At 41.5% G+C, this 25,663-nt stretch overlaps 1 protein-coding gene across 4 annotated transcripts in view; it reads right to left on the reverse strand.

Moving 5' to 3' along the window:
- STXBP6 (syntaxin binding protein 6) overlaps window positions 1-25,663 on the reverse strand; it is a 238,665-nt gene that overhangs the window by 63,589 nt on the left and 149,413 nt on the right. The window lies entirely within an intron of this gene.

A 25,663-nucleotide genomic window follows, 5' to 3' on the forward strand; every position in this document is an offset into this window, starting at 1 on the left:
TAAAAGCTCCTCCTTGAGCCCTGGCTGTGGGAATTGTAAGATTATGTAGAAATGATGCAATGGAAAGAGCCAGGAAGAGTGGAGAATGCTTCTTTGTAATGAACAAAGTCCTAATAAGACTTATTTCAAATATGCCCCCAGAATTCACATTTTTCAAATAACATGGCAGATGCTTAACAGATGGCAAAAAGAACCCTTGTGGGAGGGAGGACAGAAAGCACCTACTCCAGTGACTGGCTGTTTCATGCATACCATAATTTAGTGTAGTCTTAGTGTCTGGAGGTCATTAAAACAGGAAATCAGGGATCCCGAGGGCAATGAAATGTGGACACCCTGCTTTTAGATCCGGTAAGAACCCAAAGGCAGCACCAAAAACTGTTTTTCAGCCTCAGTATAATCTCCTCACTTTGTTCCTAACCAGAATTTAGCAAACATTTTACAAAATTTCAAATAATACTTCAGGTTTATTATCCATCATCTCTCTTATATTTGGCTAAAAGTTTCTGAACGCTTTGCCCCAATTACATTTACATTTATGGTTAAAAAGTCATCATCCTCTGGACATCCACAATAAGAGGCAATTTTATAGTCTTCTATTCATAAATGGCCTCCCTGGCCCACAGCTCCATGTATCAGTCTGTGAGTCCCATTAGAAATAACCGTTCTCCCAACTAAATTCAGGCAATATTACCAACCTGCCCAGGAATCTGTCCATCTATCCATTTAATTCGTTTATTTTTTCAAGTCTCCTATGACACAAATATGTTTCTCTGACAGTCATGCCCCGCTCTTGTGCTTTATGTTAAAGGAAACACCACACCTGGGATACATGCGGGTCCTTAAATGTGCTTAAAAGATTAAAGAATGCTTTTCAATAACAGGAAAACATGTGTTCCTGTATTAGACACACACCCCTAAACACACAAAGAGGATTTCCTCCCTCATTTATGTAAATCACACGACATTCAGGCATCCTGGGAAACACGAAGCCCTTTCCTTCTAGTTAAAGTTGTTGTGAACGCCTATTTCTACTTCTGGTCCATTTATTTCCAAGGAGTTTACAGCACTATAAAAGCTCAAACACAACACAGGATGGCTGGAGTTACTGCATGTGGGCATTTCAGGAAGGCCTGCCACATTGAAAGTCTGTCACTGACCTGAGAAGGGCAGAAACCCCACCCACACGACAAATACCCCATTCAATGGGTCACACTAAGAGGTACAGTTTGCAGAGGCAGCTACAACTCATCCATTCCTGCCTCCCCCTCCACCCTCCATTAGTTTATTCCTTGCCCACTTGCAGGAATCTGGGTAGCTTTCCTGGGCACTGAGCCCGGTTGGATTTAATTTTTGTTTATTGTTATTATCTCCAACATCCCAGTTTCTATTTTGAAGCAGGTGTCTTAAAATTATATTATTATATACACACTATATAGAGTTAAATAAAGACTTGCGCCTTCTGAAATCAAAACACTTGCACAAACACACCATTGCCGAACTTTCTGAGTTCCATGAAGCATGGAAGAGCCAATTTTTAATTCCTTCTTGGCTTTAGTGTTTTTGGTATCTAGAACTGATTAAAAAAAAAATAAGCCAGACGTCTAGTGAAAAGCAATCATTTGCTTTCTCCTTCCAAAGGAAAACTGATAGCATACCCTGGAAAACACAACCAAATGACCTGGGTCAGTAATACCACAAAGTGGCAAGTTCAAGTATCTCCACGTGGCCAACTCCATCATTATCATTTTGAATAATTTTAAAAGACACTCTGTCATGGCTTCAACACTCATGAGCAGATGGTAAATAGACAGACATTTACAAGGGTAGGGGACATGATACTCTCAGGCGATACTGCGACCACCAGGAATCAGTCCTGTCCCTTGGTTCTTCACGCCAATTGTCCATCAGAATCCCCTGGGAATTTTACCACAAATACATCAAATTGTATGAATCAGAATCTCTGGGGGAATGGCACTAGCTGCTATATTTTAGATCTCCTTAGTTGATTCTGAGAAACACTAATTGCTGACACCACTGAATTTGTATATTTACGCATTTAGCACATTATATATGGAACATTTATAAGATGGAAGACACACAAGTAAGTTTTGTGGGCAGTGCAAAGATTGAATAAGATACGGTTCTGAATTGAGAACCTTGTGGGTGGGGAGGAGGATGAAAATGGTACAAAACAGTACTATAGCACAGTAGGATTAGTGACTAGCGTCATCTGAGGTGTCGTGAGGTGGGAGTGGAGGGCACTTTAGAGGTCAAGGGAGAGTGGGGGAACATCAGGGAGGCTTCATGCAGACGCCACGTTCCAGGCAATATACCATGAACCCTGGCCTGGATTTCTATGACTTCCCCCCTCCATTGGCTTCTCTGACCAGCCTGGCCATTCAAGTAGAACTACAGGAGACTGATCCATCTATTAAAAACTTCCTAATCGGCTACTAGTGGGGAAGGGAACATGAAGACAGGAGCAAAGTGGGAGAGGGGGGTCCAATGGTTTATGGTAAAGGAATCTGGGTACATGAATGGTGGGGGTGGTGTGGGGACACACGCCTGAGCAGGTGTGAACCTATTCTCCTAGATCATATGCAATGTGTAAACCAATGTAAACCAATGTTACCTCAATATAGAAACATACATACATACGTACATACTCATCAATGGCATCCCAAAGTATAGGTTAAGTTTTGGGGCTGTTCAAGTCTAACATTTCTTTTCCAGTTGCTCCCACCTCTGGGACCCCCCCATTTTTCTACAGTGCTACCAGAGAAAGACAGAAGCATGGCCAACCAAACCTAGCTCTTTTGCTGTCAGTTCTGATGAAAAGAATGTGGTTTCCATGGCTGCAGGCTTCCTCCTTCGCCTTCATGTAGAATTGATCAACAACTCCACTATAGCTAGGAAGCTGTTGATAGGGACTATTTTATCTGGAATATCATTACTGTCATCACTCAAGTGGTATACCATCTCTAGCTCCCAATGGCTTAGAAAGGTCTTTTAAAAATGGTTCCTCCATGAAATGTTATACAAAGACACTAAGTTGTACTCAAATTGTGGAGACCAGTGACCTTGGTTTTGCCCAATCAGAAAATTCTATAGCAAAGCATCATGTTAGTCAGATCAAACCTGGTTTTGTAAAGTCAACAAGATGGATGAGGAGACAAACACTGATGAGGAAAGGAACTGTGGAGATGCAGGTTACTTGCACATTGTGCAAAACAGAAGAGTTCAGACTGCCTGTGGTTAAGAGCCTAATCCTCTTTTCAACGGCCAGTGATTGAGAACACTTTTTCTTAAAGTGCACTCTTTTTCCTACAATCTCATTACTCACAACATCACTTCTCAATCATTCCAAACAGGAAAATTAATCTTTGCCTAAGATGCTAAGATAGCTAGTCTTAAGAAATGAATAATCAGCACGTAAGCAGAATGATCACACACCACCTCTCCATCATCTAGATATTTTTGCCTATTTACTAACATTTGGGCAAACATGTTCTTTACATGTTAAGCTCTGAAACGTCTTATAACTTTATTGATTTTTCTCTCAAAATAAGGTGAAGGACAAATTGTCTCTAAAACATAATTTGCTATTGAGATAAGGCAGCTAATACACAGAATGTATCATACCTACACACCTAAGAGACTTAAATTATCCTCATGCTTAGTCGCAGCATGGTCTTAGAGTTAAGTGAAGGTTAGAGTTTTGTGGCAGGTCTTGACCTCTGCTCTGCTGGAGTCTAATGGCTGCACATTTTGATTTCAACTGTTTATGAAAAATAAACAATTTGGAGAAAAAGTGGCCACATAAAATCCTATCAGGGCTGCTCTTTGGCTGTATCAGAGGTGACTTACATGGGGGGTGGGCAGTAGTTCAGAAAGTAAAAGCAAGAGTGAGCACACCTTCTGGAGGCTGATGTGATGAAGAAATGGGCTATCAGGACAATGAGAAATGATTGTTTGGGAATACTGCTGCCTCCAAACTCAATGTATAATCACCGTAGGTGGATTTCACAGCATCTATGGAGAAATAAATACCAGGTCTGAGGCTATATCAGCAATTTTATCCAGTGAGGTGCTGAATGTGTACAAAACTTTGAAGCAAAAAGATCTAGATTGTTACCTAAAATCCTTTCAGAATAGGGAAGCATCACCACACAAGGAAATGGAGCATGATGCTCTCCATACTAGCTTGTCCTTCTGTTTCTCACTCTATTTTTCAGGGTGTTATCATTTAGGGAGGTAGAAAATGTTTAGACTGTGCAGGTTCCAACCAGACCAACCCACGAAATGGCTGAGTTTGTCTTTGGATTCTACTCTTCTCCTTCCTATCTTAGGTACTGAGGGCTCTCTTTTTAATAGATCAGAAGGAACATTCTGGAATCTGTTTTTACAAAGAAGTTTTTAATCCAAAGAAAAAGCAGTCACAATACTCCCAAATGGTGGCGTTTTTGTTATGCATACTAAGCTGGCAGAGAAGAAAGCTGGATGCTTTCAAGGGTTCCACTAACCCTACAGGAGGGGAGGGGAGGGATGGGAAAGGGAGAATCTGCAGAAGCTCTGAAGTGTGTTTCTTTTCTTTTTTTTCCCCCAAGGAAGCACATATATCTGCTATTGATTTATTTTTTTAATTTTATTTAATTTTATATATTTTTTACATCATTTTTCATTTTTGCACAATGTATGCATTTTCATCTTGGTTATAGTCCCCATACAATTCCCACTCCCCCTTGTTTTGATCCTACTCCCTCCTCCCCCCAAGGGATCATGCTCAGCAAAATAAGCCAGAAAGAAAAAGAAAAATACTGGATGGTCTCACTCATAGCAGGAATTTAGAAAACCTAAATAAGGGACCAGGAAAAAGACTAATTATAATAAAGTAAAAATCAAAATCAACAAGCAACTATAAACCTGAAGTTTAATTCTTAATGGCAGACTTTCTTAATTTACAGGAGGAATAATCACAAAGAAATAAGTTTTCCACAAAAAGATTCCTTACTTGTTATCGCTAGTTCCTAGGTCTATACCTACATATTTCCAAACTGTAGGAAGAGGAGATTGAAAGTCTAGGGAATTTCTCCAAAGGAACCAATTGTACAAAGAACTTCTTCTTTGTAAAGAAATTTGGTAAGTCCTTCATGAGAAGGAGAAGAATGAGATACATCTTGCATCTAGGATTATTTATGAAGGATATGTTTATTTATAAATTATTACTATTATTATTAGTGTATTATTAGTGTCTCTCTATATAGTGGGAAGACACTATATAGAGAGTAGCTAGCAACCACACATTCACAGAGCATGTACTCTCTATGCCAACTCTACAGAAAGTACTAGCTGGCTTTAATACTTCCAAATTAACAATAAGACAGCCTCACTTTTAGAATATATCTTTTTTAATGTCTCCTGTCAAGATGAGATTTAGCTGGTACTTATAAAGCCTAGTAGCTCCAGCTCCTAATTTTAAATCTTCTTTATCCTGTTCATAATTTACTTTTTTTGACTGTAAAAATATATCGATTTTTATTGGAAAGGGTCTTCTACTGTTCAAGTCAGTGACAGGCTCAGGTACCACAGGTAGTCTTGGAATGTTAAATCTTCTGCCAACCTACTGATGAACACACAAATGAATGAGGTAATAAATGAATGGTTCTTTTACAAAAAGAAGACCAGATCTTGTGCCCTTCAAAAGTCGAGAATAAACTAAAAGCATATTTCAGGTTCAATTGTTCTGTTTCAGATCAAGCCATAGTCTTAAAGAATGAACTATTTCACAGTAGAAGAGAGGAGTAGGTATCTTGAGAACTAGAGGGAGCAGAGTAAAAACCAAAATGATGCAGAAATATCAGGAGACTAGAATTTCTCCTACAAATCTAGGAGGAAAATTGGGGGATGAAGACCTATTCAAACAATGTTTTCCTCTTTCCTTATGCTAGCAGCAGCCCTCTTATGTAATTCAGTTTGTTTTGACCTCCCTGAAAACATGATTTCAGCTTTCAGATTCAGCAACCCAAGGCTTCCCATTGTGCCTGATTTTTTTTTTTTTTACTTCCTTAGACTTTCCCCCACAGACCTGCAGAGAAAATCATTTTGCATGCATTTTGGGTAAAGGGTAAATATACAATGAATTTTAAAATCTGGTTAATGTCAGTTACTACAAATTTGTATTTTATCTGGAAAGGGCATAGTGTATCTGATTTAGCTAATATAAATGTAAAGCAAACTGGTCCAAGCCAAGGAAGTAAATGTCTAGAGTTGTGAGAACTGTGATGATTTCTGAAAGAGATGTCTGATCTAATACTGAATACTACATTATACAGTGCAGATAACAGAAGGGTTAACCACAGTCATAAAGTCTTTTTCTGTTCTTACTTCCATAATTCTGGAAACAGATGTAAACATCATTTTGATCTATTCTTAGGGAAGATTTACAAACAGAGGATCTAAAGACAAAGGCATCAAAGAAGCAGCTACCTGACTCAAGAATGAATTAAATTATTCCACACGAAGCTCAAAGGCTGGAAATAAGAACTTGAAAAAGATAGTCTTTTATTATTTGCTTTCTCTGAACATTGTCCATAATATATAGAAAAGTATAGGCCAAGCAGCAACTCTCCTCAGGGAAATATCATTCTTGCTAGAAATTCAATATGTATTTTCTGAGAGAGCTACTAAAAAGCTTTCTTAGGACTCCAATACCCTTCAAGTGAGAATGCCTGAACTATTTCTGCCACTTCTACTCCTCTGTCCCTCAGCAGCTGTGGAGAGGGGTGCTCCTCCTCCCGCCCCTCCCCCCCACCGCTGTGTGTTGTTCCCCTTGAGGCAGCACTGGGCTGCTGGCACAGTCATTAATAAGAGTCTAAAAGAACCAGGGAAGGATGTTATATGGATACAGATTTCCTTCAATCTGAGAAGAGGATGTCCCCCACAACCCCCACCCCCAAATGGGAGTAAAACATGAAGGAGGCAGAGCAACAGAGAATTTTCTAATGGGCAAAGTACTAAATATTTAATATCACTAGGTTTATGGGAAAATCCAAACTGCGATTACTTAGCAAGCATATGTTGTCAAACATAATTACAACTATCAATCAAGCAAAGACAGATTTATCTGCTCTCTCTGCTTCCTTCCCTCCTCGCCACCACCACCACTTACTCAATAGTTTTAATAATGCATTTTAAATGAAGGTGTACATCACCGAAGTTAAAAAAAAAAGTGTATGATGTCATTAAGAACCTGTCACCTGTAGTCTTTACTGTTATAGATTGGGGAATAAAATCTAGCAATATGTTCTGGGTTAAACAAATGTCAATTGCATTAGTGAAAATTATCTACAATTAAAATTTGTTGAATTTATTATAGTAAACTCCAGGCAGTATCCGCTAAAGTTGGACATGCATCTAGTCTTTGACACGGCACTTCTGGTCTGTGTCTACAGAGTAATGAGGACTTTGTTTTCCCTCCTCTTGCTGAAGTGACCAAACACAGATAAAACATGAACCAATGAAAGACAGAGATCCCTGAGAGATGGGACATGGAGATGCTGAGCCCTAGGTTGGCACTGGTTTACTATTCTGGGAGAGTTTTCCAGACTATGCATGGAGGAGACACTCAGACAGAGTGGCAGATTTCCAAGTTGAAGAGACAGAGCTGAAGGCACAGGGAGGAGAAGGTGAATAAAAATCTCAGGGTAGAATGATAAAGAAGAAAGAACCATACACACAGAGAACTCAAGGGGTTCGTTTTGGGGGTAGCTGCTTATGTCTCACCACATGTCTGTGAGGAAATTATGTGAGGCCAGAGAAAGAACTCAAAATAAAGAGAGCTCTGTGCTCACACAGGGCTGGGATTGGTGCCTGTCCCTACCAGCCAGACTGGACAACCTCAAGATTCATGGGCACTGGGCAGAATACACCAAGAGACTTCCCCACGAGTGAAGAACAGTCAGCCTCACACTGAAGGATGCTCTAGTTTCGCTTCCAGTGATAATATCATATGCTTACAGATACAGGGTGCTGTATGGGAATGAGGGATTGCCAAGGGATAAATTTTGGGGGTGATTAACAGGCTCATTATTTTGATTGTAGTAATGATTTCATGGGTGTATACATGTAAAAACTTACCAAACTGTATGTAAAGTTTCTTTTTTTTTTTAAAGATTTATTTATTTATTTATACAAGTACAGGGTACAGTCAGAAGCGCGGGAGGGTGAGAGAATTCACCAGAGCCAGAGTGAGGAGCAGAACAGGCAGACTGACGAAGTACACTGCTGAGGTGAGCAGCAGGAGTGGCAGGAGAGGTCTGCGCGCCATGTGGGACCCTTGCCTGGCGGCTGGGGATCAAACCAGCACTGCAGAGGCTGTGGGCAGCCTCGCAGCCCAGCGCTCAATCGCTGTGCCACCGGGGAGGCCCTGTATGTGAAGTTTCTTGCATGTCAATTTTACCCGAATAAACATAAAAAAACCCCACAAAACTAATCCATTGTATAAAAACTTACTGAATGGTACACTTAAGATTTGTTTGCCCAATGATATATGGAATACCTTAATAAAAAAGCAAACCAAAGATAATAGTAAAGGCAGAGTCTGAGAATGTCTCACTAGCAGTGCTGCAAACTTCTGTCAGTAATAGAATCACACCACCCAGTAGATTCTCTATAGAGGATTAATGTGCAAACCTTGGAAGGTTTAATGTGCAAACCTTGTCTTAGTCTGCTGGGGTTGCTATAACAAAGTATCAGAGACTAGGTAGTTTGTAAACTGACATTTACTTCTCACAGTTCTCCTGGAGGCTGGGTCCAAGATCAAGGTACCAGCAGATTTGGTTCTGGTGAGAGCCCACTTGCTAATGTACAGATGGCCATTTTCTGGCTGGGTCCTCACCAGGTGGAAGGGGTGAGGAAATGTACTAATTTTATTCATGAGGGCTCTGCATTCATGACCTAATAACCCCTCAAAGATACAATCTCCTGATACCATCCCCTGGGGGGTAAAGATTTCAACATATGAATTCTGACACCTGCTTTTATAAAACATCTATGTTATTTGCAAAACTCTGCAGTTGGTTTTATGGCCCTCTTCCTTCCCACTCTCTCGGAGCCCTTTCCCATTATCCTTCCCCTTAGCTGAGGCTTCCTTTGCACCCTCTTTTCAGATTTCTCCCACTCTGCTTGTCAACACGCTCCATGTCTTCTTTTCCCTGATCAGGCCATTCATACCCTATTCATTCTTTTGAGAAATATGCTAGCAAGTGGAAAAGTATTGTGTGCTTAGCCCCCTGACTGCTGTACCACCCACTCTCTGCTTCACCTACTGCTTCACCTGTCTCACTGCTGCTCTCCAGAAACTGCCCATAAAAACCGAAACACTTGCGAATGACAATACCTGACGGCTTTTTCTTCTGTCTGCATGGTCTTTGTTTCAGTGCACCACTCCCTATAATTATACATACCCCAAGACAACTTTTCGGGCATTCTTTGGATACCAAAAGCTTTCTGGCCACAGCAGTTAATGCTAAGCTCAAAGATAGAAAAGAGCTTGACATGTTCAAAGAAGAGAAAGACGACCAGGGTAGCAAGAGACTGAGGAAAGAGAAAACGTGTGAATGAACGAGGTCATGGACACAAGCAAGTGCCAGATCGTGAAGGCCCTGGCATGCCAGGCTTTGTAAGCACAAAGCAAGGGATCTGGTCTGTTTTTTAAAATATTGGTCAACTAGGCAAATAGGTCATGACAGGAGTGGGCATAAAAGCAGGGAAACTCTTAGGAACTTGACCTCTTCTGCAGCCCAGAAGAGGTCATGGCGGCTTAGGCAAGATGGCAGTTGTGAGGCAGAGAACAGGGGCTGTCTGTTCCCCTCCCCACGCCTGCTGGCTCTCCAGAGGCAATCTTCAAGGTCAGTCACCAAGTCCCAGTCATCTCTTTGCACTGATGCCTACAGTTCTGCAGGCCACTGTTAACATAAGATCATGCTTTGAATCTGCCAGAGATGGCTCTCTGCTTTGTATTTTTATTTACCTGCCAGTGCTGTCTCATCTACCACAGTATAAATATACCCTAAGAATAAAAAATTATGTCTCTGTCTACTACAGAGCATGTCATAAGGTGCCCTACTCAGAACCTAGCTCAAACAGGCCTAACAGATCTCCACAGGCAGCAGAAATAACCAAGAACTAGCTGTGTGTGCTAACAGTGGTTAGCAATAGCTCACCCACCCTGTTCTCTTTTTGGCTACATCTCCATTTTTTCTTTTTCTTTAGGGATCATTTAAGGCAATGAGTGGGAAGGAAAAATAACAATAACCAGGTGCACCTGATGACAAAATCTGACATGTGGTAAAGAGCTGCTTCTTTCTCCCTCCCAGGAGCCAGCATCTCTATGACTTCTGCTGCAAACTCCAAGGTGGAACACATTGTCATGCACCTCATTAGTATTTATGTAACAGCCCAGGAATCATTTCCAAAATAAATGATGCCACTTGTGTTAAATGATTCCATCCTATGAAAAGTCCCCTGGGAGTTTCCCATTGCAGAGTCTTGATGGAGATTCAGAATAAAAGGAATAAAATGTGTGACCCTCTGGTGCTTAGGGAGGGGGTGTAAGGCTCAGATTTCTCCATCCAGTTTCCCACTGACAACTTCCATGTAAATCAGATGATAATTAGAGGATAAACGTGTATGAAGACAAGGCATGACTATTGCTACATTAGCTCTTCTCAAAACCTAACTGGTCGTGATGTCTGCAGAGCCCCTATCTCGCGCTGGCCCCTCTCCCTCAGACTGCCAGCCTGGACCAGAGGCTGTTCTGGTAAGGTCCAGTACTGGGTCACTCATGGGACTTGGTCATCTCTCTGTGCCAAAGAGAAGCTCTGCTCTTGGTAATGCTGAATGTGGCCGCTGAGCTCTGTTCCCATGGGGTTCAGGCATACTGCTGAGTGCCCCCCCAACCCTTTGTACATCGACTATGGCATATCGGTCTGCAGTTTTACTGGCTGCTACTGTGTGTCCTCCTCTATGAAAGTAAAGGAATTATATTTTAAAAAATTAATAGGAGGAGCCAACATTATGGACAGACATATGATCAGGCAGAAAAGAAATTTATGGAACTATCATGCATTCAAGAGAGTGGGCCTACCTGCTTAGAATTCTTTAACTCTCTGCATGAAATTAATTTGGTACCAAAAAATGAATCTACTTTGAAATTTGGAGCCGAAATCACCAATTTTGCATTGCAAGGTAACCCATACTAGTTTTAAAACTGAAGTTAGTTAGCCCTTAAAACCAGGGGCAAAATATGTGAATTTCTTAGATCAACAAAATACTGGAAATTGTAGGTTCTATTGACTTCCTCAAAAGCAATGTTTTGTGTTCTTTTCATGTACAAGCTGAAGTTCTGTTCTGTTTGTTACACCGGTTTGACATACCTGAAGCTTACTTAGCTGATTTACATGTGTGGTCTGCACTTCTGTTGGTGTCATCAAGGTTATACAGATTTATAGGGTTGGAAGATGTTTCCAGAGATTTATTCTGCAGTCTATGTCTTACCTTTGGGCTTGTGACCTTTTCACTATATCTCTCTAATTTCTTAAGTATAGAAAGTAAAGTATAGCTCTAGACCTTTTCTACTTCTTTTACTCCTATATTAATATTTCACAACTTACCCTCATAGTTAAAAAGCCTAACTGATTAGAAACTCTCCTTTTAGGTTGGTGTATGTATTTCATGTTCTTGAAAGTCATCCATTAATTGGCTTCCAGTTCTCTCCAAGTGAAAGCCTTCCCTGAGCACTTCACTTCTCCAGAAGGGTCTCTGAGTTCAATCCCCATCACAGGTGGAGGCCTCCACAGACTAACTGTGAGTTCTCCAGGCTTTCTTTTTTGGCTTGGAGCAAGATCTAAGCAGAACTGCTGGAAAATGCTGAACACAATTCACATTCAGTGCTGGATTGATTTGGATTTTTACTTGGGCATGCATTTTTTTTTTTTAAACCATGAAACCACATGCCTATGCTCATCTTATGTCTCCCGTGGGTATGTATTATAGACTCATTCTTTGGTGACAGCCTCAAAGATATTAGAGAACAATTTTAACTGATATTTTAAAAGGGTCTTTTTACCCCTCACAAGCCATACCAGTATTCTGCATGCTAATATGCAATGCTGTTTTTGCCACTGTTTCCATATGGCAGGGGTCAGCCCATTTTGAGCTCCTTTAGGGAGAGAAGCTATTTCCTGTCCTCACGAGTAAACTTCACACTGTAGAGGCAAAGCTTCTGCTCCCATCCCTTCTCCGGCCCCTACTCCCAATCAAGGCACAGTGATGAATCCACCCGAGTGCCTGTGTACAGTAAGCTTCAATACTGACTCTCTGTGGAATGGGAGCTACAAATATTGGGAGATAGGATTGTTGAGAGTGGGAGGCTGGAGTTCAAAAAGACACAACATGAAAGGCTTTGCATGAAATCTGCAGAGTTTGTCATGGTTGAACAAGTGCCATGGAGATTAGCATGTGTGATAGGTCCTGTTCTGTCAAACTGTACATTAGGAGTGAGCCCCAAGATGATGGGAGGGGCCCAAAAGCACCAGAATTCTTACAATGCAGCAACCAGGTGAGTGTTAACACCAACTAAACCAATGACAAAGGTCTCATCTCCAGCGTGTGGATGCTCGGGCCATGCTGCTGCTTGCCCACCAAGCCTCACTACTTGGTGGAGCCCGAGGGCTTGCTATGAAGCCAGATCACATTTTCCAAAAAGATTACTAACTCAGAAACTCAGTATCTTCCCATAACCAAAGTTCTAGTTCATTCAAATAGGATTGTCTAGGACCATGGATTCAAAGTACTCACCTTCTTTGGGACATGTGATGTAACACAGGCACTACAACTACCTGAGGATCTTTACCTACAGTCTTTTCCACTAGGGCCTTAAAGACATCAAATTCTTGATTATCTCTTTAAACATCTTTATGGAGGACTGCCTGGACCAGACATAAATTTGAACCAATTTTTCTCCATCAGACTTCATTGCCAAGGTTTCCATGACCACCAGAGTCATTCTTTAATAAGCTTTTGTTGAGCCGTCACCATACCTTAGCACCAAGGGGTGCTGGCATTTCTAGGGAGAAAGAAAACTCTCCGAGAACTAGCAATTCTAAGCATAGAAACTAAGCTTTGCCCTGATTCCCACAAATATTCACTTTGTCAAACTAAAATTAGATTGTCGACAAATCCACAGACCACTAGACTTTCTCTAGCATGAACAAGAAGTTCAGATGGGCCTCAGCAGATACTAACTCATAAGTAAAATGAAAAATAAAATATAAAAAAGGAGGAAAGACAAATGAATTTGTGCCTGAAAATGCAAACCTATTTTGTCAGGCCAAGAATTATAAGGAATGGGCTGCAGTAATACAAGGGTCTTTTTAGTGAATTTTTCTCAGTGGCTATAACTTCAAACCTGTTGTCACTGATAATATATGATTCTGGGCATGCACATTGCAGAGTTCCAAGGCCTTGTGACCCTGTACAGATCATGTAAGCCATCAGAAAGCCATAAGCTCTGGCAAAACAGTGCCAATTCTAAGTAGACTTTGAGTAAGTGACTAACACATGTCACAGATGCCACTTTAGGGTCTGATGTTACAAAAACAGAATCAGTGCTTCTCTCCTATGTGCTTCCTCTACTAAGGAGGTCAACAATGTCATTGAGAGTCCTGAGAGAAGCCGGTCCTCCCCAGATGTATTGCAAAGGCTGTCCTCTGAATGCCAGGCCATCATTTCTCGATGCTCAGTTAGAAAGATGTGCAAAGGGTTCTGGGTACAAGTCCTTCTCATTGCTGTCAATCATCTTGCCACACAGATGATGCTGTCCTGATGGGTAAATCCACTCAGATGCCCTGAGAGTTAACTTTAAATTATAGAACTTACTTTTAGAAAAATAAATGTTTGTATGTATAGATAAGACCATTCAAGTTACCAAATAGGTCTCTGAGTTGAATGCTTGGTTGGCCCCCACCTATCTAGCCTTGTGTTTCTAATCCACACCTCCAAGCCCAACGCCACTTGAGAATCAGTACCACCAAAACCCCAAGCTCCCCCGAAGGCCCTGCCTACATCATAGCACACCCTGGCTGTAAACTTCTGCTCCCAGAACCTGCTCAGTCTGGGGTGCCTTTATGACCAGTTCCTGCAAATCTAAACTGAGCCTGTTATTTGCAGGCCAACCCCAGATTCCCCTAGTCACAGGCTTTCCTTGGCAGTCCAGCCCACATGCCTTCCCCTTCCCAAAATGTCTGTGGCATTTGTCTTTAACATTCATAAAAGGCCTTTGCTGGGCTGAATCTAATTCAAGAACACAAAGGAAATATTCTGTAAACAAATGATTGGTCCAAGCCCTGTTTTTTTTTTTTTTATATAGGTTAAACCTCTTTTGTATATATTTTATCATTCTCTTCACTTGCTTGGGAAGCATCCACCCTGCCCCCCAGGTAGTGAGTGCAAAGGGAAGCTGCAGCTAAACACGATGAATTATCAATTCAGAACACATGAACCTCCCTCAAAGGAAATATGTTCCCTAATAATATTGCTGCAGGATCTTGTTGTTGTTTATTAATTAGTTTTTCAACACTCTAGGCAAAATAAAACACAGCTCCTGCTTCTCAAGGGCTTTCAGGTTACATTTAGATGAAAAGAAAAATAATCAGGCAAGAGAGGTGGTTTGACTGCAGGGCCTATAGAGGATTTAACAGGCCAGAAGAACCGGGGTGATTTTCAGAGGCACCAAGTTTAGAAGGGAGACTCAAAGCAAGAGGACAGACGGACCCCTTCAGAGAGGAGGACACAGCAGGAGAGCTGCGCTCCAGGGACAAGAATGAAGGGTAGAAAGTAAATTTTCAGAGGGAAAAGAGCAGCCAATGTGATTGGTTTGGGATCTGGGTGAAATAGAAAAAAAGAGATCAGTGACTTCCACGCATCTGGACTCAAGCCACACTGGCGTCTGCGCAGAAGGAAGTGCAGGAAAGGTCACTGCTTGCGGCAGGCTCCTCTGCTCTTCCTCCTCTGTGGGACCACAGCCCTGAACTTTCTGCCTTCTCCCCAGGGCGCCTCTGGAAGGAGGTTCATTCTGCAGATGAAAGTCCTACCTGTGGTTCCCGCTCCCCTGACTGATGGGAACAATGAACACGGGGGTGAAGAACTGATAGGGACAGGGGCCAAACATAACAGACACAGCTGGCTCCGCCTGCATGCCTGTGGACACGCTGTTCTGAAGGCAACACACCTTACAATCCATGGACTATCACCCCCGCCTCGGGGAGAGGCTGAGCCTAAACTTGCTGGTGCGCAGGTGTCAAAGCTCTCCACCGTTGATTCTGCTGCCCTGGAGGTGAGATAAGGGAAGCATTTCCAGGATCACAAACTAAATTGGTGGGCACTGAGCCCTCCGAATGGAGTTTCAAATCTTAACTCATGGTAATTTTTAAGACAAAGAGAGGGGAAAGAAAATCTTGTTTTGTCCTTGGCAAACGCTCTCCTTTTGAGGGTGCAAGGATGATAAATGGGCCAGGAGTCTGAAGTCAGAGGGGTGGCATCCAGACTATCTATCAACACTGAAAGAGATGAGAGGAAAAGGGGCTGATGTCAGATTAGAGTGAGCCTGGAATTCGTTACAGCTTCCATTTCTGATTCTCCGGAGTATTCAGGCCTGAACAGCAAGAGGGCTGTTGAGAAATTGTCACCCCAGTTGCGCCCACAGGTACACACCACGTCAGGGTACAGGTTCACATCATGCAAGTCATCATGGCCACCATGCTCGAAAGGCTTTGGAGAAGCACAGCCAGCACCCACAGTCGCTCCTAATGGGAACAAGGAGCTATTTGTTTTTTCATTTGTTCGCCGAAATATAAGGCAAGCAGACAAATGCTGTGGCACATGCAGGGTCATGGCGAAGGTCATCCTGAAAGAGCAAAGCTGAATACTGAATGGCTATTTTTCAATTTGAGAAGAGAGCTGCTTGCTGAGACTACAAAATAAAAGGAAATTTATGGGAGAATATATAACATATTTTCTGCTGGGAGCAGAAAGGTCTCTGTAAAAGCATCACATCCTAACCCTCCGTCTCCTGAGGAGGAGTTAGTTCTCCTTCCCAACACCTAATTAGACGTGCTGTTCAAGGGTCTCCCTAGCGAAGGACCATGCACGTGGAATGGGATCAGCCTGTGGTTCTCACCTGCCTGGTCATGGACCAAAACAGCACTATAGGCTCAGGATTTGCTAGAAATGAAGGGCTCCCCTCAGTGAAGGTGGCAGCTCTATATGGGAAGTGACCCTTGTGTCACTGAGCAAAAGGCTGAAGCTCACAGAATCACAGGAGTGTCTCAGTGTGATGGGTCACACACACACACACACACACACACACATACACACGGAGCCTGGTTCTCATGTCCACTCTGCCTACCTGTCAATGGGCATTTCATACACTGGTCTTTTACTGTTTGTGTCTCATGTCATCATCATTTTTAGCCTAGAAGGATGCTATGAGCCTGTTCTAGGCTCATAGATGCCTAGAAACTACATAAATGCAGGTGCACCCCGTGATGCCCATTCTCTCAAGTCTGGATGTCTCACTAATATGAGAAACAAACACAGAAACCCATTATAAAGATGAAAATAGTAAGACTGATCTTTCCAAATAAAAGCAGAACACAAAATATTGATTCATTAAAAATGCCCAACACATAAAGGGTATTTTCGATTCCTTAGCCATTGCCCTGGACTAACGTGAGATTTGAAGGAGAGTGTCAGCCTACTGTTGCCTCTGCAGGGCTGATGAACTGTTGGGGTTTGGGGTGGTGAGGGGGGTGTCTCTTGGCAGGAAGGGAGCTTCACAGTATGAGAAAACTATTCTGTTGGGAGCGGCAGAATGTTATGCTATCTTTTCCTAAATTCCCCTGGAGGAGATCAGAGCTGAATATGAGATGTTTATGTAAATTTTGTGTTTTGCTTAAGAAGAATTTAAACTGCCAACACTTGGATCATAAAGCACTGTGACTATCCTATTCTTCTGGAAAAGTCTGAAGACACAAATAACGCTCATTCAACAAATATTTATTGCGTGTCTGCTGAAGGAAAAGTGAAGCAAGGGGTGACGGGGGAGGAAAGGGAGATGAACTGAGGGTGGAAATAAGGACAAGGTGATTCAAGTACAGCCTTACTCCTCAGGAGTTTCACATTCTAGAAGAGAAATAAGTCCCTAAGTGCTGAAATACAAGGCAGGAGATGATAAATACCCTGACATCTATTTCTTGCCACTAGCAAGCATATAACTAGGCATCTGGAGGAAAGATCACCCACAGGATGGATGGGGCCGGGGGGGTTAGGGGTGAGTTAGGGTGGATGGGGGCAGCTTTTCTATGAAAGACATCTCATCTGCACTGTAGTCAGAAGGATGGGGAGGGCTTTAAGGTTCAAAGAAAAAGAAACAAAGCAGATCTGACTTGCTCCTCAAAGTATCCTTGTGCATCTACAACTAAAAAGATGGGAAGGGCCAGCTGGCAAGTACAGAAATAAGACCACCCGGAGAGCAGCTGATTTCTTTTGGATTACCTTGACCTGGGATGAATCTTAAGACAACCCATTTCCTGGCCAAGAATTCTGCCTACTCCTGTGCTCAAACTCAGTGTTTAGGAAGTAATCTTGTTAAATACATATTTATGTTCAAAAGCAGAATTCCAAGCTTCCTGGTCTTGTTTCCTGGCCTCAACACAAAGGCACTACTATTTTCTTGAAAAGGAAATTATCTCAGTGCCCTTGAGCAGGCTCCAGTGACTTCTGTTTGCTCTCAATAGTCTTCCTCTTCTTGCAGGGACACCCACAGTTATAAGTCAGACTAGTTCTGGACAGCACACACGGTTTGCTGGAGAAGCAGCAGGAATGTGCCTGTGCTCCTCCTTGAACTAGGGAACCATGTGCCTTAGTGAGAACACTTAAAATCTCGCTTCCCTTGAGATCTGCCATCCATTAATATTTTAGCTGCAGGGCTAGGTGCATCTCATTTTAAAATGTTAAGTCAAGAGCCCAAAATTGGTAATTGGGCATTTAATTGGGTGTGTGAAGACACTTACTGGATCTTAACAGCTTCAACAGGTAATGTTTAAGAACATTAAAAATTAGAGCAATGATGAATCAGATGAAAATGGAAAGTGAAGGAATTTTGGCACTATAATTTTAACACACAGCTAACTAGTGTTTTGAGCTGAAGATGTCGAGCTTGGCTGGCTTTCTTAAATTTTCTTATATGCCAGGGGTTATCAAAATATTTTACTTTTTAAGCTTGGCTTCCCCTCTCACAAAACTCTACCTTAAAACTGCTCAATTCAGTTCAGCAGGTATATTTTTGGCCTAATATGCAATTGGTATCACTTAAGGCCATAGGGACTAGTAAGAAGCCTGAGCTCAATTAAGACCATGTTAGTTAAAGAGCATACTAGAAGCTTGTCCTCACAGGGCAGGCCAGAAGACACCCAGCCAGACATCTGTCAGTCCAGTGGGGATGGAATGTTTTTTTTTTCATAATGATCCAATCAAAGACCTCAAAGCCATTAATAACAACTGCCAAGGCCTGTTGACTTCTTATCTTTTCTGAATTAGTATTTTACTTATTTTATTTTAAGTAGATAATAACATTCACATGATTCAAAAGTAACCTACTGAAACCTCTGGGTCCATTTACTCCATATCTTTCCCCTTCCTTGCTGGCTTGCCTGATTGAAATTCAATAACCACTTTCTTGGCAGGAGGTGGTTTAACACCTGCTTGAATAGATCTAGGTTAGCAATATAAACTAGTAAGGGAGCTACTCTGCCTGGGCCTATTCTTATTGAAATGAAGCTATAAGCAAGAAGGAACTGCTACAAAAGTACTTGGAACCTCTGGTTTTCATTATACAGTGTGAGACCAGAAGCACCACATGCCTCACACATATTTAAATTGATAAACATGAAAAAGGCTTCGGGAATCTATGAAAGGATGAAAGTATGTGGACTCTTAGAAAAGAAAGCACACATTGAAAAATGAATGGGACAAGTAAATCTGAACCATAGCAGTCATGCCACTGCAGTAGATTAAAAAACAGCTCCTTTGAAAAGAAAAGGAAGGACATTTGCATTCCTTCAGCTCCCCATTCCATAATTAGTAATCTAATGTAATATATAAGATCCTATGTTACGGCCCCTGGTGTTCTCAAAACCCTTTATATACAATATGCCTAGATGTCTTTCTTCTTAATAAAACTAGTAAGATGGTAAAGCATTCTGTGCCCTAATGCTTTTACTGCAGTCCATTTGATAGCGAAATAAATACTTAGTATCAAGATATCACCACTCAAAAAAAAAAAAAAGAAAGAAAAAAAATCTCTTGCCCTCTCCCTGGTTCCAGGCTGGCTCTGGGCTCCAGATCAATATTTCTTTTCATCCCTGCTCCATGATCTCATTTGGTACATTTTGACTTACTTGCCTCTGTCCAAGATAACCGACTCTCAGGGTCTGTTTGATGGCAATTCTATTATAGTGCTAAACCAATTATTTTAAGAAGAGATGAGGGACAAAGGAGAGGAACTGTACAAACAACTTGACACAGCCCATTTTCTTCCTCTCCTTTTAATGTTTCTTGCCTCTCCACACAGCCTTTCTTTCCCCTGAGCTCTAGCCTCTCTTTTCACAAAACAGAAACAGGATCTTGGTTGGCAAGAGCTGCCCCCTGTGAACAATAGAAAGCCCAGCAGAGATAATGATTCCCAAACAATCACAGGGCAGCTCCTGAGGGGCCTGGAGGGCAGTGAACCCCAGCTGCGGGCCTCTGGCGGCCCTGCTCCCGACAGCTACTAACACGGCAGCACAGCAAGAGCTATGTCTTGTTCTTTTTCATCCTCTTGGTGTTCACGCTCACTCTTCACCCACGACATGGTGCCTGTTTCTACCATGGCTGCTGGCCATGGGTTCTGGGACGGGTCTGGAGGTCCGGCTGTATTTGTGTTGAAGGACTAAGAAATGACATCATTGAACTGACATTTGTCTTCTCTTTCCTCATGTTCCAAGTTGTCTTGTGCTCAAGGAGGCTGGGAAAACACTGAAAAAACAGGCTCACTAATTCACTATATTGTTTAGAATAGTCTCTGGGGAAACTAGCGGAAAGCCTCCTGAGTTAGGCCCCCAGGAGGAATTTGCTTCTGACATTGAAAATAAAAATGCAGAGGCTAGGAACATGAACAGAGATTCTGGAGTTTTCCCAGAGAGTCCACACCCTCCTCCCACCCTCGCAGGGGCACACTGCTGCTGGGCCACCTCCCCTCGCTCACTCTGCCAGTGTGAGACTGAGGGCATCCTACCCTCCGTATGGGACGAGAGAGGAGACGTGTTGAAGGACAGAAAGGCCACAGAGGGAAACGCACGGAAGTGCTGGGACCACTTCCCCGCTGGGCCCTGCAGTGGAGGTGCCAGGTTCACTGCTCCCCCACCATCTGGTGCTGGGAATTTGGGCTCTGTGTATGAAAATGACAGGTAAAGGCATACACAAGAGCAAAAACCTAGAAATAGGCTACTTCCCATTAACAGAAGAAATGAGTTATTAAAAATGAACAAATATATAAAAGTGGGTCATGTATGGATGGACAATGACAACACTTCATGAACCATCTCTGATGATGAATCTAATTCTGTGCACTCTAGTCCGAAAAAGAAAAGAAGGTGGGGGTAGGAATGGCTAGAGGGCAGAGAGGAGCTGCCCAGAGAAGAGGGCAGTTCTAATTTCTAACTCTAGATGAATTATATATCATAAACTCTTCCACACTCAAGCCCTGAAAGGGTGTTTTCCTATTGCTTTGAAAACCCCAAAATCAAGGATATTGCTCAGGTCCTGTTCTATAGTTTTGAGACTATTATTTTTACAGTCCTTTCTCTCCCTTGCCACCTTTTTGCTTCTCTATACACCTTACTTAGCAGGTCTTGTTATCACCAGAGTTTTCCAGAGATTAATGTCCTTTTAGATTTTTCTGTAAATCTCAATAGAACAATGGGTGTTCCAGGGAAACGGCTCTGGCTGTGGGTCTGTGGATCCACAGATGTCTGTGGATCGTTAATTGAAGGTAAAACTCAGAGGCTGCACTTCTCACTCCTTCCTTGTGTTTCTGACTTCCCGAGCCTCCCCATTTTCAGAAGTCTGTGGTGGGTACACAGAGCCAGCAGATGCAGTTTACGTCAGAATACTCCTCCAGAGATGGTAGGGAAGCAGATCCCTGTTTAGGGAGCAGAATTCCAAAGGAACTCAAGTCAATATTTGAGCCTCCATTCCAAACATCACGAAAAGCCTTCTAAACTTTGTAGCAGGGAAATGCTTGAAAAAAGACAAAGTGTCAAGAATGCAGTCAAACAGCAGAGATGACATTCACACGGTTGGCACATCTGAAAACAGAAACACAGCAAATCACTGCTGTCGAAGCAGCCACTCATATGATCTCCATCCAGACTGCACTAGGGTTAATCTAAGCTCCCTGAAGGCAGGGGACAGAGAGGGCAATCACTGGGACCTAACCCTCGTTTAATTAACCTTGCTATGCCTGAATCTCATGCCTTTGTCTCCTCTACAGACCCAGTAGAAGATGAGCACCCCCAACTGCGATGGGCCCTCCTTGCCCCTCAGCCCCTGTTAAGCCTACATGTACTCAGCTCCTTCCACATGCTTCAATGGGGCTGTGTCTATTTAGACATTCTCTTCCAGATCCCTATCCTGCCCACAGCCATTCTTACTAAAGTCTCAAAAATAAATGGATATTAATAGAACCTGTGTCAGATCTTCCTCTACTTTCTACCTAACTAGTTCTGGACCATAACCTCTCCACTGTAAATTCAGCTGTTCATATATATGCAAGAGCAGTTCCACTTGATATATAATTCAAATTTATGTACCAAAAAGCTATCAAAATGTTGGACACTTTGCATATTCTTTGAGTCAGTAATATAATTTCTAGAAACTGCTCCTGAGGAAATAATAGTGGATATGAACAGAGTTAACTGCATGGCTAAGTCATGGAATTATCATAATGAAACATGAGAAATAATTTCAGTTTCTAATCAGAAGGGATTGGTTAAATACAGTCTGATATATTTTCATATAATAGAATATTATACAACAATATAATGCTATTTAATGACATGGAGAGATGTTCATTAGAAAAGGAAATTATGAAATTATAGGCAAATGACTCATACTTAAAAAATCAGACATACTTAACTATATATGTAAATATACAAAAACACAGTGTTTCTTTGAGTGCTATCACTGTCTTTTTTTAACCTTTCTATAGTTATCAAATTTTCTATAAGCATCTATTATTTTTAATAAACTTACTTTAGAATAAGCTTAGATTTATGGAAAAGGGGTGAGACAATATAGAGTTCCTTTGTATCCCGTATCTGTCATCTATTATTATCTTACGTTAGAAGAGTACATTTGTCAAGACTACAAATCCATATTGATACATTATTTTTGAGATAAGTTCATACTTTAATTGGATTTCCTTAGTTTTCACCTAACATTCCTTTCCTCTTCCAGGATCTATAACAAAAGTTCATGTCACAGGTCATGGAGATAGTGCTGGAATGTCACACCTGCAACTACTGAGGGCTCTGCTTGAAGTGAGTTGTTCAGCCATGAAAACTCCTTGCATCTTCAAGACCCCACAGTACATACTTTTTTTTTTTCTTTTTCTTGTGGGACCCTCGCCGGTGGCCAGGGATCGAACTGGCGCTGCAGAGGCTGCAGGCAGCCTGGCAACCCAGCGCTCAACTGCTGCGCCACCAGGGGAGGCCCCCCACAGTACATACTTTTAAAGACTGTTCTTAGATATTTTAATACCTCCCAAAACATTCAGCTGATTACCAAAAATGATCTAGGGCAATTGCTTGCTGAGGATCAGGCAGTGAAGGCTCAACTGAATGTTTGGTGCTGAGACTTGACTCACTGATCAGTTACTTGTTCTCGTACAGTATCTGAAATACTCCTGGGATTCTGTTGCAAAAGCTAATGGAAACATCAAACTATGCTTCTCAAGAAGAATGCCTTTTCAAAATGTTTTTAATTGGGGTTTCCCCCAACACAAGCTCTTAAGTAATTGTCACAATGAAAGGACAAAACTACATACTATGTTTAAAGAGGGGAAAAGACAATTTAAAACAAGAACAAAAATGCTGTTTTATTAAAGATGTCTTCTCTTTAAGAAATAGTTACTTTTCAGCATGCAACTGTCTAGCTATGTCTGCAAAAAGAGCCTACTTATACAGAAGAAAAAGCAAGAGCCACTAAGCTAATGAGATTTGATGGCCCCATCAGTCATATTCTGGGGCATGAGGCTGGTTGCAGAGTAATCTACTCCTTAAAACTTGTATTAAGAAAAAACCCAGAACATTCCTCATGTCAAAACATATTTATGTCTTCAAATAGAATTTTTTAAAAGAAAATTGGTTATAATGACCTGAAGGAAGGCAACAGTTCCTGATTTCCATCCTCCATCCTTATAGGAAATTTGGAATAGCAGGCACGAATATCTTCATTGATGAATCAACAGATTTTCTTTTTTGCTTTTTAAAATTTTTTAAAATTTTCTTACATCATTGTTCACTTTTGGACAGTACTTGATTTCTCCACTCAGGTTTAGCTCCTGTAAATCTCCCACCACCACATCACCTTTGAACCTTCACCACAGAGTCCCCTGTGCTCTCCTTCCTCTGTTTTGATTTCTCCCCCTCCCCTGCTGCGTGCCTCAGATCTATAGTTGCCTACAAGTTTTTTCTTTTTTTTCCAAACCCTTTGTTTGGTTTCCCAATATTCCTCATATAAGTGATATCACTGGCCATTTTTCTTTTTTCTTCTAACTTATTTCAGTGAGCATAATCTTTTCCAGCTCCATCCATGTTGCCGCGAATGGCATGGATTTATCTTTTTTTGTGAAACAACAAATTTTCACTTTAAATTTCAGTGACACACTGAAGGAATCCTATTTTCACTTGTTTCCCAGAGGATGATGACTACAATGTAGTTCCCTTTCAAAAACAATAAAACAACCCAAAGCTTTGCCTGCCTGAGCCAAGAGTCAGTAAGAGATGGTCAGCACTTGCAGACAGGCATTTCAACAGCTGCATCTCCATGCGTTCTCCCCAAAAAGCCACACAGAGTACCTTGGCATCAGAGCTCTCCCGGTAAATCAATCTTCAATGCTAACTTTCCAAAAATATGCTTGCATTTGGTAAAGCATGTGGCTCTAGATAACATCTACTTTAATACTGTTTGTAAACCTTCCATTTTTGTATTTTTGGCTCACGAAAGGTCACTCAACATGAAATATTGAATTTTAAGGTCTTTATTGTGCCTACATGTGTTTTTTGCCTTTATGTGTAAAGTCACATGAGAAAAGCATCTTTTTAAAGGTCTGCAGGGAAAAGGTGTAAGAAAGCATGTCCTTGACAGTTTTATCAGAAAGTGCAAGTTAAGAAACTCTCTTCCTAGATTTTCCAAGACTGACTTCACTGCTTTCTCTATCAGGGCTCTGCAGCTGGCCCAGTCATGGAAAGGTAAGAGGCAGAACAATGCACCTATTTGCAAGGAAAATAAATCTTAAGATCTCGAGGCTTCTCAGGGTAGAATAAAACTTAGTGTGGTATCCCTAAAAATCTGGAGAACCACAAGTTTCCGTTCTTTGATGCAAAGGAGTGTTGATTTTCTGAGGGAGGGGAGAGGAAGACAGTTCTATTCTTTTTAACTGAAGTAACAGTGGTTTACAACAATCTTCTCTTCAGATGTATTTTACAACATCCCACCACCAAAACACCCTTATCCCTTATCCCTTTAACACAAAAGACTGGGCTCCCTTCCCACTCCCCCTCACTCTCTTTCTCCCTCTAGATATATTCTGCAGTCAAATTTCTAGGCTTTGTGTTTTTTTGTTTGTTTGTTTGTTCTTTTTTTTAGTTCTGTCAGTTCCTTTATTTTGTTTTTCTATTTTCCACGTATGATTGAAATCATCTGGTATTTGTCTTTCTCCTGATTTATTTCACTTAGTTAGCGAAATCCCCTCCAGTTCTATCCATGTTGTTCCAAATGACAAGGGTTTATCTTTTCTTATAGTTGAGTAGAATTCCATTGTGAAATATATCATATCTTCCTAATCCATTCAACTGTCGTTGGGCACTTAGGTTGTTTTTATGACTAGGTTATTGCAAGTAGTATTACAACGAACATAACAGTACATATATCCCTTCAAATTAAAATTTTTGCACTTTTGGGGTAGATAGCTAGGAATGGAATTGCTGGGTCATATAGATCTATTTTTAATATATTTAGAACTTTCATACTGTTTTCCAGAGTGGGGAACAATCTACATTCCCACCAATAGCATTTGAGGGTTCAGAAAGAGTGAGGTTTTTAAAAAAAATTCAAGTGCTAACTTTGAATTTTGAGTTCTTCTGAGCTGTTGCCACCTCTCCCAGATGCTCCTAAAACAGTTTAGTCTCTGTGCACTAGTGAGCCTCTCTGCCCCCACATAAAGAGTCCTGAAGAGAAGTTTTTTTCTTACAATTAACATCTGGCATATACAAAGGCCTGAGAG

Source organism: Talpa occidentalis, unplaced genomic scaffold (genome assembly GCF_014898055.3).
Source record: "Talpa occidentalis isolate TD23 unplaced genomic scaffold, MPIMG_talOcc4v2.1 talOcc4.11, whole genome shotgun sequence".
Taxonomy (NCBI): Eukaryota; Metazoa; Chordata; class Mammalia; order Eulipotyphla; family Talpidae; genus Talpa; species Talpa occidentalis.